Raw genomic sequence first — 14,770 nt, 5'->3', positions numbered from 1 at the left:
CTCTGAGTCAGGAGGTTGCTGGGAAAAGCTGAAGGGAGAGGAGTGGGGCACTGAGAACAGTGCCCAGGGTGCTGGGAAGCAACAAGAAGTTGGTCAGTGGGTCAGGCAGCCGGTCACCGGAGCAAAGAGGGTGACAGGTGGGCAGGGCTGTCGGGGGGGACTAGCCAGCTCCCACCTGCTGAGGCTGTCCATCAGCACTAATGCTGGCAGTGCCTGAGGCCAGGACCCCCAGCAGGCCAGCCTCAGAGACACACCCTTCTAGGAGACATCCATCCCAAGGTGGCAGAGACACCAAGTCCTGGCCCAGACCTAAGCAACCAGGTTCCACCCTGTTCCTTATTACCCACCCTACGCCAGAGGCTAAAAGCTGCCTTGGCTAGCTCAGACCCTGAGAGCTAAGGTATGTGAAGGGTTCTGGTGGGGACACATGGCCAGTGGCTGTTCTTCCATATTCATCTGTCTTTAATATTCAGATGAAGGGAAGTACATGACCTTGCTAGTGTTTTGGGGTAGGAAAGGCAAGAGGGTCCTCAGAGGTCATCTAAATTACACTTCTTTATTTTTCAGATAAGTACAACTGTGATTCAAGGAGGCCCTGGGATCACCTGCGAAGATCCTGGGATTCATCAGGGGTCTGGTAAGAGCTAGAAGATTCTAACTGAAGTTTGGCTGCCTGAAGGGGACGGGAGTCTTGCCTGGGTATGTCAGCAGGTGGAGGCTGTGGGTAAGTGTGGTGGGGGAGGAGATGAACCTTGGGGCTTCACAAATCCAGGTAGGGAGGGAGCCAAAGTCTGGCCAGCTGAGCAGGGCACAGCCCGCAAGTGAGAGGCATGGAGAGTGAGGGAGCTGGAGTCCAAGTCATGATCTAGTGGAGGGGCAGGCACAGAGCTGGCAGGTGGTGGCACCAGGGCAGGGCTGGGCGCTGCACGTTCAGCGTTGGAGAGTCTGGGATGGGGCTTGTGACTCCCGCGGGCCTGAGGACAGAGATGGAGGCCGGTGGGCAAAGCGGGGAGGATCTGGGGCAGGGCCGTGGGGGTGCTGGCGGGAGACGGGGGTGCGAGCACAGGTCAGTGGGCGGGGAGGGACTGGAGAGCGCTGGGCCGGGCGAGGAGGTGGGAGCCGCGCTAGAGCGTGGGGAGGGGTCCCGCAGCCGGCGCGCGGCCGCAGGGAGGGGCCGGGCCGGGGCCGGGGCCGGGGCCGGGGCCGGGCTGGGGCTGCGGTGAGGGGAGGCGCGTGGCCGGCCGCCCCCAGCTGTGGCGTCGTTCAGGCCCGGCTTAGCGGGGCCGGGGCGAGGGATTAGGGGCAGTGGCCGCACCTGGCGGGGCGGCCGCAGGGCTAATGCTGTGTGACCGCCGCGGCCCCGCCCGACAACTGGCTTCATCCCGCCCTGGAGGGCTGTGGGCTCGTTAGCCCCGCCGGCGTGTGCGCGGGATGCGGCTGCGGGCGGCGAGTGCACTTGTGCCGCGGGGGGCCCTGCGGCTGGCGCTGATGGCCACTGGCTGCGCCCAGCTCCAGGAGGTCCCAGGAGTGAGGCTGCCCCAGGGGCAGCGGGGGCGAGGGGACACTTGATTGTGTGCCCTGTGAGCTCTTGTCACTGTGTGATGGTGTGGTCCCGGCGGTCTAACTGAGGGTGCCTCTCTGATATGACAATCCCTGTTATCACCCTATGTGGACCGTGTGTCACTGTCCAGGACCTTAGCCCATGTTCGGAGTATCTCTGTAACCAGAGTGTCTATGGGACACCTCCATATTCTGAGTGTGTATAGGGGTATTGGGAAGAGCTTCCACCTTCATTGGGACCTGCTGCTCAAGTTCCTTTTGCAGACACACCTTTAGGGCGCAAGACCCCCTACAAGCTCCTTCCCAGCAGCAATGTCTCAGCCATCCATCCCGCAGGGCCTCAGACCTCTGGTGCTGAGATGGAGACTGTGCCTAAGTTCTGGCACCTGGCTTCCTGCCCTCCTTAAACCGAGGCCTACTCCCTAAGCCCATCCTCATCCCAGGCCTAACTCAGGGCCCCCAGACATGCTTTAACATGTCCCCTTTCCTACTAAAATAATTGGATCTGAACAAAATTTGTGTTGGAACTGAGACGTTTTATCTAATCTTGTAGATGAGCCCCCAGGCCTTTGCACCTGCTGTTCCTTCTGCCTGGAAGGACACCCACTTCCCTTTCCCTAGAGCTCAGGAGCCACCTCCACTGGGAAGCCTTCCCTGCAGCAACCCACTCCACACCATTCTTCCTTTTCCTTGCAGAACCTTGGATCACACCTGGCTCCGGCTATTCCGATGACATCTCCATCTCCTGGAGATAGTTGCTGCATGAGAACAAAGGCAGGGCCCAGACGAGGTCTGGAGGCATAAGCAGCAGGGATATGTGCACTGAGCTGAGGCACTGGGCAGGCAGAGCCATCGCCCTTGCCCCTACCATGAACCCCTAGAGAGAGGCTGCTAGAACCTTCATTTCTAAGAGGCAGGAGGGTCTGGCTGCCTCTGCCTCTACTCACTCCCCCATAGACACACAGGCCTTCTCTCCATCCAGGGAACACATAGCTGCCAAGAGCAGCCCTGCCCCCACACCAGGCTCCCCAGCAGTGAGGAGCTGGGCTGGGCTGTCCTCACCCGCCCTCCTGGCCTCACCCTGGCCCTTTCCTGGCCCTGCCTGGGGATGCCAGGACCTACAGCAGGTGCCCGGACAGGCTTGGGGATGGAGAGGGGGCTGGGCACAGAAGGCCAGCCTCTGGCCAAGAACAGAGCTCATAGAGAAACAAGTTCCAGAATCCTCTTCGTCCTCCTTTTCCCCACCCACTCTTTAGTTTTGTTAATAAATATAGCTACCGTTTACTAAGCACTTATTGTCTTCCTTTGCACAGTATTTGACACTGTATGTGCATTGACTATTTAATCTAAATCAATCCTGAAACATAGGTATTACCATCCTCATCTTTCTGATGAGGCAGTAGAAATTCAGAGAGGCTAAATCCATTGTCCGAGGTCACCTGACTGGTCAGTGGCAGAGCCAAGATTCACACCCCACATCTTTCCATGTCCTTGTCCTCCAGCGCTGACCCCAGGTGCTGCTCTTCTCACCCTAGGTGGTGACTCTCTGTTATACCTCTGCCTCCCACATTAGCATGGGAGCTGTGGGATAGCAAGGACTGTCCTGTCCTCTCAATGGCCCCAGTGAAGGAATGAAGGAATGCTTGAGGAATATTACCTTGGCTGTTAGAGGGCACAGAAGGGTAGTTACACACATGGGCTCAGGAGCCCAAGTGCTGGGGTTCAAATCTTAGCTCTTACTTGCTCTGTGACCTTAGGACACTAGTATTTCTGTCTCAGTTTCCTCATCTATAAAATGGGCTGGATAATAATATGCTGGTATTGAGGAGATTGACTTAGGAAAAGTTCCTGTCCTATAGTAAGTAGTGCATGTGTTAGATATGACTCTTAGTATCTCCCACTACACCAGAATGGGCCCTCTCTCTGCTTGTATCCCCAGCACTCAGCACACAGCTTGCCTATAGTAGGTCCTTCCCTTCCTCATCTATAAAATATGACTAAAAATACCCACCTGCCAAGATTAAGGGGATATATGTAAAGTGCCTGGCACAGAGCAGACGTTGGCATCAGTAGTAGCACTAGCTGGGGGTGGGCTGTTGGTAGGATAATGGGGTGGGGGTAGAGCCAGGTTGGGCTCTCCTGAATGCCCCATTTTGGGATCCAGAGGCAGAGTCTTCACCCAATGTCCCCCTTTTGCCCGTGTACCATTCAGGCCCTTGTACAGAGGACACACAAGGCCTCACTCAGACGGTGGCCTCTCCACTATGTGGAGAAACCCCCATGCCAGTGGGTACCCTGGGGCTGAAGTGCCTCATCTTCACCTCTTCTAGATCTTCCCCCAAGGGACTGGCAGCTTAGTGCTTTGAGAATGGAGCCAGATGGACAGGAAGGCACCCAGGAGATCATCCCAAGCCAAACTTATTTAGGAGCAGAGTCTTGTCTTCAGATAAATTCTTAGGTGAAACCCCAATATGTAAAGCAGACAGAGTGGCCATTTTGTTGCCATAAATTAATTTAGAAGTTCACGTGGATTACTGTTATTTCTTATAAAGTATGCTCTACTCACCAGCTACAAAAGAGCCTGGCACACGGTAGGCACTCGTGAAAGAATTGTTGAATGAATGGTCAATCGGTGGAGGAAAAAATGAGCCTATTTTGGTTAATACAAATCTGTGAAATAAGGGGGTAGGTATGTATGATGATTGGTGGATACTTCTGGTCCAAAATTCTAATCCAACATTTGTGGAATCCCTATAGCACTTCTGAATGGCCCAGGACTCCAGAGAACACAGTTTGAAAATGACAAGTTCTCCTTTTGGTGGATGAGGACACTAAGGCCAAAGGGTCAGAGGCAGAGCCGGGCTAGAAGCCAGGCCTCCCAGTTCCCTCTCCGAGGCCCTCCGAGGCCCCTCCATATGTTGCATTCTAGGGCCCTGGGATGGGGTTCTTCCTGTCCCTTTCACCCTGGCTGGGACAGCCTGTGTGCCAGGGGCCGCCATCTCGCTCAGGCATTTCCCACCAGCCTCTGCCCCAAACCTAAGCCAGGCAGGAGCCAGTTTCCTCCCACTGACTCCAGGATAGGCTCTATTCCTAATATCTGTCATCTGGGCAAGGAAGGCCCATGGCCCAACACCCCTCTTGGAACCATGGGGCCCCAAGTGGCAGATATCCCCAGTGAGTGCCAGATTAGTAGAACCTACTTGGTGGGCAAGGAGCAGGGCGGATGAGCACTGCCACTGAGGGTCTGCCCAGGGGTAACACCCAGGAACGCCCCAGAACATGGGCCCCACAGCAGTTGGGGGCATTTATGGGCCTTCCTGTAAACTTCTGAGAGGGTAACTTTATCCTGCTTCTTTCGGCCAAGTATCCTCCTCCAGCAGCTGGTCACAAAGCTGGTTAATCTCCCAGAGTGCTCAGCTTAAAACCCGTGACTCACAGCACAGCCAGTGTGGGGGAGGGGTGACCGCCTCCAATACGTGGCGCCCAGAGTCAGCTGTTCTGGGGCCTTCTCTGGTTTCTCCAACTGAGTCCTGAGGTTTGGGGCCTTGTCTTCCTTCCTGGAGTCCTGCTTCTCGCTGACCCCCACGTACAAGCCGTGAGAGGTCAGGGCCCTGGGAAGAGGGCCAGTTCCAGGCCTTGGCTTTGGCCAAGCCCTCAGGCTATCCCAGAAATGCCCAGCAGGCATTGGCCTTCCGGGGAAGGGGAAGGTTTCAAGTGTAACTCTGGGAGGGGTTGGTCCTGAAATTGGGGTCTCTGCCTCACCTGCCCAGACCTGGAAAAATTCCCTGCAGCCATGACACTCTCATCGCGGATCTTCAGTCCCTGTCAGCATGTGACATGAAACCTGGGTAGGGTGGCTGAAGTGAGCTAGCAAAAAGTAACACAAATGACAAGGGACCTCTGACTTGAGATCAGCAGAATAAGCATAAGTCGAGTCAGGAAGAAAAGGTGGAGTAGTGTTTTGGCCTTGGAGAGGCATGGGTTCAAATCCCAACTCTGCCACCTACCAGCTGAATAGCTTGCCTGAGCCTCTGTTTCCTCCTCTGTAAAACTGGGGTAGTAATAGTACTTACCTTGGCGAGCTAATGTCAGAATCAAAATCTGTTTTCCTGCTTAGTGGGTGGGAGCTGTTAATATTATTGCTGTTATTGTCATCATCGTATTGCTCAAAAAGCAGGAGAATCCATTTTCATTTGTCTGGGGACTTATGTTTGTATAGCAGGAGGGAAGCTAATGGTCTGAAAGGATTTCAGTGACTCCTCTCACTTGGCAGGAAATCTATTCTGATGAATATGACTGTGTAAATGATAAGGGAGTATCTGCCAGCCAGTGGCATCATGCTTGTTATGGTTGAAGACCTACCCCAAGAAACAGCTATAGCAGATACATGACGGAGGCTCCCACTGGTACCTCTACTGAGCAAAGCACAAATCATGTGCTAACCCTTGCTCCTGTGGTGCCAGTCATTCTCAATACCTTCTACTCCACCTGAAAAGTCCCATATATATCCAAAGATTCCTGTAGGTAAGGAGGAATGAACCACTTTATAAGTTCCTGTTATGGGCCAGGCACTATATTAAACACATATATTTGACCATATCTAACCCTTGCAGCACCCCTCAGGATGGGTGTACTATTATCTCCATATGGTGGACCAATTACATTAATGAACTTAGTTCTTCACTCCTCCTTGTATTCATACCCTTTGCCTTATGATTTTGCAGCTCTTCATATCTGGAGGCATATTGTGTATTTCTCCACGTCTCAGTTCTGAGTTCAGCCATGTATCTTGTTTTGACCCATGAGATATGAACATATATGAATCAGGCCGAGGTTTGGGAAATGTGTTTCTGCTTGCACTGTTGCACCACTACCATTACCATGAAAACATGCCTAGGCAAGCCTGCTGGAGGTGAGGCCTGTGGAGCACAGCTGAGTCGCCCAGTTCCTCAGCCAAGACCAGCCTGAGCCAGTCAAGTACAGCATGTGAGTGAGCCCAGTAGAGCCTAGGAAAACAGCCCAATCTAAATAGCCAACCTGCAGACTCAGAAACTAAAGGTTTATTATTTGAAGCCATTGGATTTTGGAGAGTGGTTTATTACACATAATTATCATGGTAATAGATAACAGATACATGCCATTAAAAAAATAGACTTTATTTTTCAGCGCAGTTTCAGGTTCACAGTAAAATTGAGCAGAAAGTACAGACAGTTCCCATATACCCCTGCACCTACACATGCACAGCCTCCCCCAGTGTCAACATCCTGCACCAGAGTGGGACATTTGTTATAATCCATAAACCAACATTGATGAAACTACATATCATCATTACCCAGAGTGCACAATTTACGTTAGGGTTTACTCTTTGTGTTGTACATTCTATGGGCTTTGACAAAGTGATAATGACATGTATCCACCATTACAGTATCATACAAAATAGTTTTGCTGCCCTAAAAATTATCTGCACTCTGCTTATTCAACCCTCCATCCCCTCAGCCCCTAGTAACCACTGATCTTTTTATTGTCTCCATAGTTTGGCCTTTTCCAGAATGTCCTATAGTTGGACTCATGCAGCATGTGGCCTTCATCTTTTTAGGACAAAAGAGAGGGAGATGGAAGGAGGGGCAGCAGGGCAAACCCTTTCACCTCTTCCTCTCCTACTTGGGCATAGACTATAAAATTGCAGCTATAAGTATTGTAGAAGCTTGTGTGTGTGAGACCTGGGCTTAAATATTGGGAATTCACAGAGGCTGATGGGTGTTAGATCTCTCCAACATTCAGTAGGTAGGTCTGATCATTGAGTTTTGGACAGGTAAGACCTAACAGTAGCTGCTGGGTTTGTTTGGTTATTTATTTATTTATTGAGAGGAGAGAGAGAGAGAGGCAGAGAGAGAGAGAGAGTCTTACTCTGTCACCCAGGCTGGAGTGCAGTGGCACTATCACAGCTCACTGCAGCCTCAACCCAGGCTCAAGTCATCCTCCCACTTCAGCCTTCTAAGTGGATGAGACTACAGGTGCTTACTGCCATGCCCAGTTGATATTTTTATTTTTAGTAAAGATGGGGTCTCACTATGTTTCCAGGCTGTACTCAAACTCAAGCCCAGACTCAAGACCAGGCTGCTCTCAAACTCAAGCTGGATCACCTCAAGCAATCCTCCCACCTTGGCCTCCTGAAATGCTGGGATTCCAGGTGTGAGTCACCATGCCCAGCCAGTAGCTGCTGACTGAGTACTCACTATGTTCCTAGCTCTGTGCTTTAGATACACTTTTCCTGCATTCTCCTATTTCATATCCACAACAGCACTTTTTATTTTATTTTATTTTATTTTGTTTTATTTTATTTTGACACAGGGGCTTGCTCTGTCACCCAGGCTGGAGGGCAGTGGCATGATCACAGCTCACTGCAGCCTCAACCTCCTGGGCTCAAGTGATCCTCCCACTTCTCAGCCTCCCAAGTGGAACTACAGACACATGCCCCCATGGCCAGCTAATGTTTTTGTATTTTTTGTAGAGGTGGGGTTTCACCATCTTGTACAGGCTGGTCTCGAACTCCTGGGTTTAAGAGATCCACTAGCCTCAGCCTACCAAAGTACTGGGATTACAGACATAAGCCACCACGCCTGGTCACACAACAGCACTTTTTAAAATGTAAGTTAATATTTCCACCTTTCATATGTGGAAATGGAAGCTCAGAGAGACTGAGGGACTTATCGAAGTCACACAGTCAGTGGCAGAGTCATGAGTACACCCTAGGCAGTGTGACACCACAGCCCACTTGACTCCCACCACTTCCCTGCAAGGGGCACTCACTTCTCATCTTCCCTAGAGGTTACCCCAGAACCTCTACTTCCTCCTCAGGAACATGCCATGTGTCTCCCTGGGAGACAGCCACCCAGCCTCTTGGCCTTATCTGCAAAATGAGAAGAACATTTCTTATTTACCTAGCAATAGTCAGCTTAGTAAAACAAATACTCCTTGCCTCCTTTTTTGTGTTCACATAATTTCCTGGGCATATCCCAGCCACCTCACTTACCACATACAATATACACCTTACTGCCTAGGGCGCATGTCGTTGCCAGACCCATCATAGGTAGACATATCAGTAGGATACAGATTAGATGACTGTGATTACAAAAAGACCTAAAAATTTCAGTCTATTCTTTGCTTACATAAAATTCCAGGTAGGTAGTTAAAGACTTATGTGGCAGCTTGACAATACCAGACACCCAGATTCTCTTTCTTTCTCATTGCTCTGTGGATCTTCAATCTGCAACTTCCATCACATGATCTAAGGTGGTATATTAGCTTCCCATTGCTGCTCAAACAAATTGCTACAAACTTAGTGGCTTAAAGCAATTCAGATTTATTATCTTACAATTCTGGAGGTCAGAAGTCTGAATTGATTCTTAGGGAGCTAAGATCAAGGTTGGCAGAGCAGTGCTCCTTCTGAAGGCTCTAGAAGAGAATTCATTCCTTGCCTTTTCTGGCTTCTAGAAGCTACCTGCATTCCTTGGCTTATGGCCACATCACTCCAACCTCTGCTTCCATAGTTACATTTTCCTCTGACTCTAACTTACCTGCCTCCTTCTTTCCCTTATAAGGACTCCTGTGAATACACTGGGCCCACCTCAGGAATCCAGTATAATCTTCCCATCTCGAGACCCTGAATTTATTCACATCTGCAAAGTCCTTTTTGCCATGTAACATAATGTTTTCACAGGTTCTAGGGATTAGGATGTGCACATTTTGAGGAAGAGCCATTCCTCTGTCTACCAGATGGCCACTCCAGCTCCAGCTAATCACCCACATACCAACCAATGGGGAGAGGGAAAGAAGGCCAACTCCTTCCCCTCAAAAGTCGTAACTAAGAAGTTGCACACAAATTACTCCCACTCATACCCCGTTGGCTACAACTTAGTCACATGGTCACAGCTAGCTGCAAGGGCATCTGAGAAATGTAGTCTTCTGCTAGATGGCCGTGTGTTATGGACTAAACTGTATCCTGCCCTGAAAACTCATAGGTTGAAGCCATAATCCCCAATGTTACTGTATCTGGAGATAGGGTCTTTAAGGAGGTCATTAAAGTTAATTAAAATTGTGAAAGTGGGGCCCTAATCCAATATGACAGGTGTCCTAATAAGAACAGAGACACCAAGGATGTGCATGCACAGAGAAAAGGTCATGTGAGTACACAGTGAGAAGGTGGCTGTCTGCAAGCCATGGAGAGAGGCCTCAGGCGAAATAACCTTGCTAGCACCTTGACCTTGGTCTTCCAGACTCCAGAACTGTGATAAAATAAATTTCTAGATTGAAGCCACCCAGTCTGTAGTATTTTGTTACAGGCTGCCCAAGTTGACTAATATACCACGTTTCCAAGTAAAAATTATATCATTATGTTAAAAAAGTGAGGTATGGATATTGGGGGACAACTGGCTGTCTCTGTTGTGTCTCTAACCAAACAAATGAATGAGTGATGCATGCTCCATGTGGAGAAATCACAGCATAGGATGGAGGACTGACCAGAAAATAGTGTTAATCTAATATGGAAAATGTCATGTTAGAAGCAATAATAATAACATTATGGAGTCACTTACTGTGTTTGCTGTTTTACATTCTTTACTTATGTTTATGTATTTCATTCATATAATACATCCTTACAGATGAGGAAACTGAGACACGAGGACAGAGAGAGGGCACTGAATCAGCCTGGAAGCCAGAGATCTGGGGCCAGGCTATTAGAAAATCTTCCTTATGGAGACATTCTGAACTGAATCTTCAAGGACAAGTGACAGAGTGGGCCATGAAAGGAGAGGGGAAATTCCTGGAAGAAGGAAATAAATGGCAAGAGCAGAATTTTGGCCACGTAAGTCATCCTGTTGGAGGAACCCATATTACTTCCCAGGGAACACTGAGCCATGTGGCCAGAAGATAAGTAGAGATGCATTCTGAAAGGCCTTGAATGCTATGCCAGGACACTAGGACTTTATTCTGGAGTCAGTGGGGAGCTGTGAAAGGGTTATGCAAGGGGGACACTGCTAGATTTCTATTGTAGAGTCATCAGTCCAGGGGTAGTGTTGGGACCAACTTAAAGGAGACTGAGAGACAAGGCAGAGACACCAGCTGTGAGGTTGCCACAATAGTGGAGATGAAGGCTGTTAGGGGCCACCCTATGACAGGGTAATTGAAGCAGAGAGATGAAGATGACTTCAAGAGATATTTAAGAGATGAAATCAGTAAGACTTAGTGGCCGATTAAATGAAGGTACAAGGGAGAAGAGGTGGGAGATTATGCCTAGGTTCTTACATTGGGTGACAGAGGAGGTAGTGGTGCTATTGAATGAGAGAGAAAAATTTCCTGAGGACAGGCTGGATTCCAGGGGAAGGCAGTGAGCACATTTGGGGACATGATGAATTAAAGGAGCTTGTGAGATATTCAGGTGGAGATGTGAAATAGACAGTTGGATACATGAGTCTGAGGCTTGCAGGTGAAGGGTTGCTAGGGAAATGGATGTGAATAAATTTGTCTGTGTTCAGGTGGTGGATATGTCTTGGAAATGAATAATGAGTCCACAGACAGTGAAGGAAGTATGGCCAAAGGTCAGAACCTGGAGGGAGCATGATCACTTCAGTGGCAGATGGAACATGGGAAGACTGGGAAGTAGGCTTCAAAAGAATGGTCAATGGTCAAAGCAGAACCAGAGAGGATGTTGTCTTGGAAACTAAGGGAATGGAACATTATGAGCAACAGGACATAGTCATCAGTGACTTTAAAGGGCATCCTATAAGGCAAGGAGGGAGAAATGTCCCCCCAGCAATAATAAGGTTGTTGGTAGCTGTTTTGATGAATAGATGTCTCATCCACTTCCCTGTCTTTAGCAAGTGAATGTGAAAGCAGGAGAAGAGGAGGAGTAGCCAGCGAGTGGAGATGCTCTAGAAACTTGGTTGAAGATACCTAGGCATTATGCGCCCGTAAGGGAAGAACACAACATCTCCTACAGAGCAGTCTTACCCAAACAAATCAAATCTGCATCTGACCAAGCCTCTATCCAACCAGCAGTTTACAGAAAATACAGAGAACAGGTGAACCTGTTAAAACACACCATAGGGATGCAATCTAAAAATCCCAGACTATAACAAACTGCAGAACAAACAACCCAGTTTCCCAGTTTTTTAAAAATAAACAAATTGCAAGGGGAAAAAAGATATGGAGGGAAACTTATATGTAAAAAGACAGATCAACCAATCACAATTGCAGTGCAGACCCAATTTGGATCCTGATTCAAACAAACAACCAAAATTTATGAGACAAATGGAAATCTGGCTGGATATTTGCTGGCATAAGGAATTACTATTAATTTTTCTAGTATGCTAATGATATTGTGCTTATGTTTTAAAAAGAAGTCCTTATGTTTTAGACATACATAATCAAATATATACAAATGAAATTATGGGATGTCTGAAATTTGCTTCAAAATTATACTAGGGGAAGAAGTAGGCAGGGCATTGACAGGTCGGGTTTGGACATGGACTAATGGTTATGGGAAATGGTAATGGGGTTCATAGTATTATTGTGTCTATTTCTGTCTATGTTCAAAATTATTCATAAGAAAGAGTGGAAAAGCTTTGGCTTGGAATGGAAGAAGAGGCAAGGAAAGGCCTGAAAGGATGGAGAGTAGCAAGGCCCCAAGACCAGATGTTTCTTTCTCCCCATGTTCTCCCCACCTCCCTGCCTCTCCCAAGTTCCTGGGACAAGCCCACTCCGAGCTCCCATCCCATGATAGCTAAGGAGGAACAAAGATCCAAGACCCCTGAGTCAAATGGGCCAGAGGTCAGAGGTCAGGGCAGAAACAGCCACCACTTGATCACGGAGAAACCAAATCAGTGCCAACCCCTGGGGTCCTGTGCCTGCCTTTGTCCACCATTGGTGGGGATGTCCCTGCTTCAAAGGCATGAGGTGGCGGAAGTTCATCCTTGTTCCTTCAGAGATTCCTGGGCATAAAGGGGCCTGAAGAAGCCCATTCCCTGTTTCCAAGATCTGGGATTCAGAGTTAACCAGATATGTAGAAGCAAGAGATAAGTGTTTCTGTCCCAGAACCTCCATATCTAAGCATATGTGAACCCTAGGCAAGTGGCTTACCCTCTCTGGGCCTCAGGTTCCAACACCATGCAACGATGATAAATGCCACTGGTGTTGGGGCAGGGCGGGGAGACTAGCTGCTTAAATGTGAACTCTGCTGGACCTCAGCCTTCTCTGGGCATGCCTTAGCAAAGAACTGCATCCTCGGGCCTCCCCCAACCCCTGGTCCTGGCCCTGCCTGCACCAGCCTCTCTGCATCTGTCATCAGCCTGCTCTGCTCCCCTTTGGCCAGGCTTTGTTTGGGGGTGGCTGGCAGGCTGCCCGTGTGCATGGTGGAGACAGTGACGCCTGCTGCTGCAGGCAACACTTCACAGGCTGCATCATCACCCACACTTCCAGCTGCCCCCAACCCCACCATGATCCCCAGTTCCAAGAGGTCCAGAGTTCAAAATAACCAGGACAGGCTCCCAACATCCTCATCCCCACCCCACCCACTGCTTGCCCATAACTTCCATCCCCATAGCTTCCATCCAAAGAGAGATCAAGCAAAGCAAGAATAATTCCCAAGCTCCTACTGTGTGCCCTGAGACAGGCGTGATGCAAGCACTGTGTATGCCTTGGCAACTGAACCCTTACATCCTCCTACGTAGGTGCTAGAACCCAGTTACATTTGACAGCTGGAGGAAAATGAGACATGGAGAGGGGAAGTTACTTACCCTTTAAGGTAAGTAAGGAGCAGACACAGCATTTGAATCCAGATGTATTAGACTCCTAAGTCCAGTGGAGATACCTGAGGAACATAGCCGCAGCACTGGTGGTCCAGTCTCCATGTTGGGCAAGCTCAGCACCATATTCTCTTAGGCCAAATTCAGATGGACCCAGGCAAGTTGTGCTCCATCTTTGGGAGAAGAAAAGACTATGATATTCATGGTCCCCCAGTGCTCCTTTGTGGGGACTCCCAAGTTAACTGCTTTCCAGTCTGGGGAACAGGCTTCTGATCTCATGCTGGGCCCTCGCCTCACACAGCTTCTGCTTCACCCCAGGGCTGGCCTGTGTGGTGTACCCAGCCCTATGTGGGCCACGTGGATGGAGTCAGAGGATGGGCGGCTGCCCTCCTGCCCAGAGAAGGGATGCCCAAGAGGGAGGCTGAGAAGACAGGGAGAAGCAGGCACTCTGCAAGACCTCCTGGTTCCTGTGTGTATATGGAGTCAGGCATCCAATGCCTCCATCCTACATGTGAAGAAGTGGGACCCAGGAGGGGACAGAGCTGAGAGAGGGTCATGCAGCAGGGTGCAGCACAGGGAGGTGAAAACCCTGGTCTTCTTGCTCTGGTCCGGGCTCTCTCCACTGTATGTAGTCTCTAGCCTCTCACTGCAGTCCTCTACCCCTGCCATGACACACCTTGGGGGGTCTGAAGCAAGAGGTCTTAAATGATCCAAGGAACCCTGGATCCAGTGTCAGCCACCTGAGGAACATCCCAACACATGTTGTCATACCTTCAGGCCTTCACCCATGCTGTTCTCTAAGCCCGGAAAGCCTTTCCCTACAGCAGCCCCCCACCCCCACCCCTCTTGGGCACTCCTACTCATCCTTCAGTAACCTAGAAGAAGGATAGCAGTATTTCCTCCTTGGGGAACTCTCCTCGGGTGTCCACAGGAGAGTTCATTGGTCCCTCTGGGTGGTCCTGCAGGGTGTTTTGATTATTCATTTATGGATTGCTCTTTCCCCAGTAGACAGAGCTCTCTGAGGCTGGGGACACTGTCTGAATCATCCTTAGATCTTGCTGCACCTAGCCTGGGGCCTAGAAACAGAGTGGGTGTCTGGGGAATGCTTGAGGGGTTGGGGGAGGTTAGGCCTGTTGAGGCACATGGACCATAAATCACCTTCCCAAGCCAGGGGGAAAGCAGCAATCCAGGAGAGCTTCACGGAGGTGGCAGGACGGGATGTAGGACGGAGGCAGACCACAGACTCGCAGGCAGCCAGGACATCAGTCATGAGACCCTCTGCCCTCTGTTCTTCTGCCAGAAAACCCCTGTCCTGGGTGCTTTTGGCCAGGGATGAGCAGGTTTTGGAGCCGGGGGAATCAGGCTTCTCCAAGGCATCCGGTCTCCACTCAGAGGCATGTGGCTGGGGC

The 14,770-nt window shown here is 49.9% G+C and overlaps 1 long non-coding RNA gene across 1 annotated transcript; it reads left to right on the top strand.

Annotated features, from left to right (window-relative positions):
* Window positions 1-185: 185 nt before the first annotated feature.
* Window positions 186-2,842, top strand: LOC123568640 (uncharacterized). The gene is made up of 3 exons (XR_006692056.3): window positions 186-321; window positions 568-637; window positions 2,257-2,842. It is a non-coding gene; the product is annotated as an uncharacterized lncRNA (long non-coding RNA).
* Window positions 2,843-14,770: the final 11,928 nt, after the last annotated feature.

The sequence above is a fragment of the Macaca fascicularis genome, chromosome 14 (genome assembly GCF_037993035.2).
Source record: "Macaca fascicularis isolate 582-1 chromosome 14, T2T-MFA8v1.1".
NCBI lineage: Eukaryota > Metazoa > Chordata > Mammalia > Primates > Cercopithecidae > Macaca > Macaca fascicularis.
The sequence above is the reverse complement of the archived record's forward strand: the minus strand, read 5'-3'. Positions and strand labels throughout refer to the sequence as shown.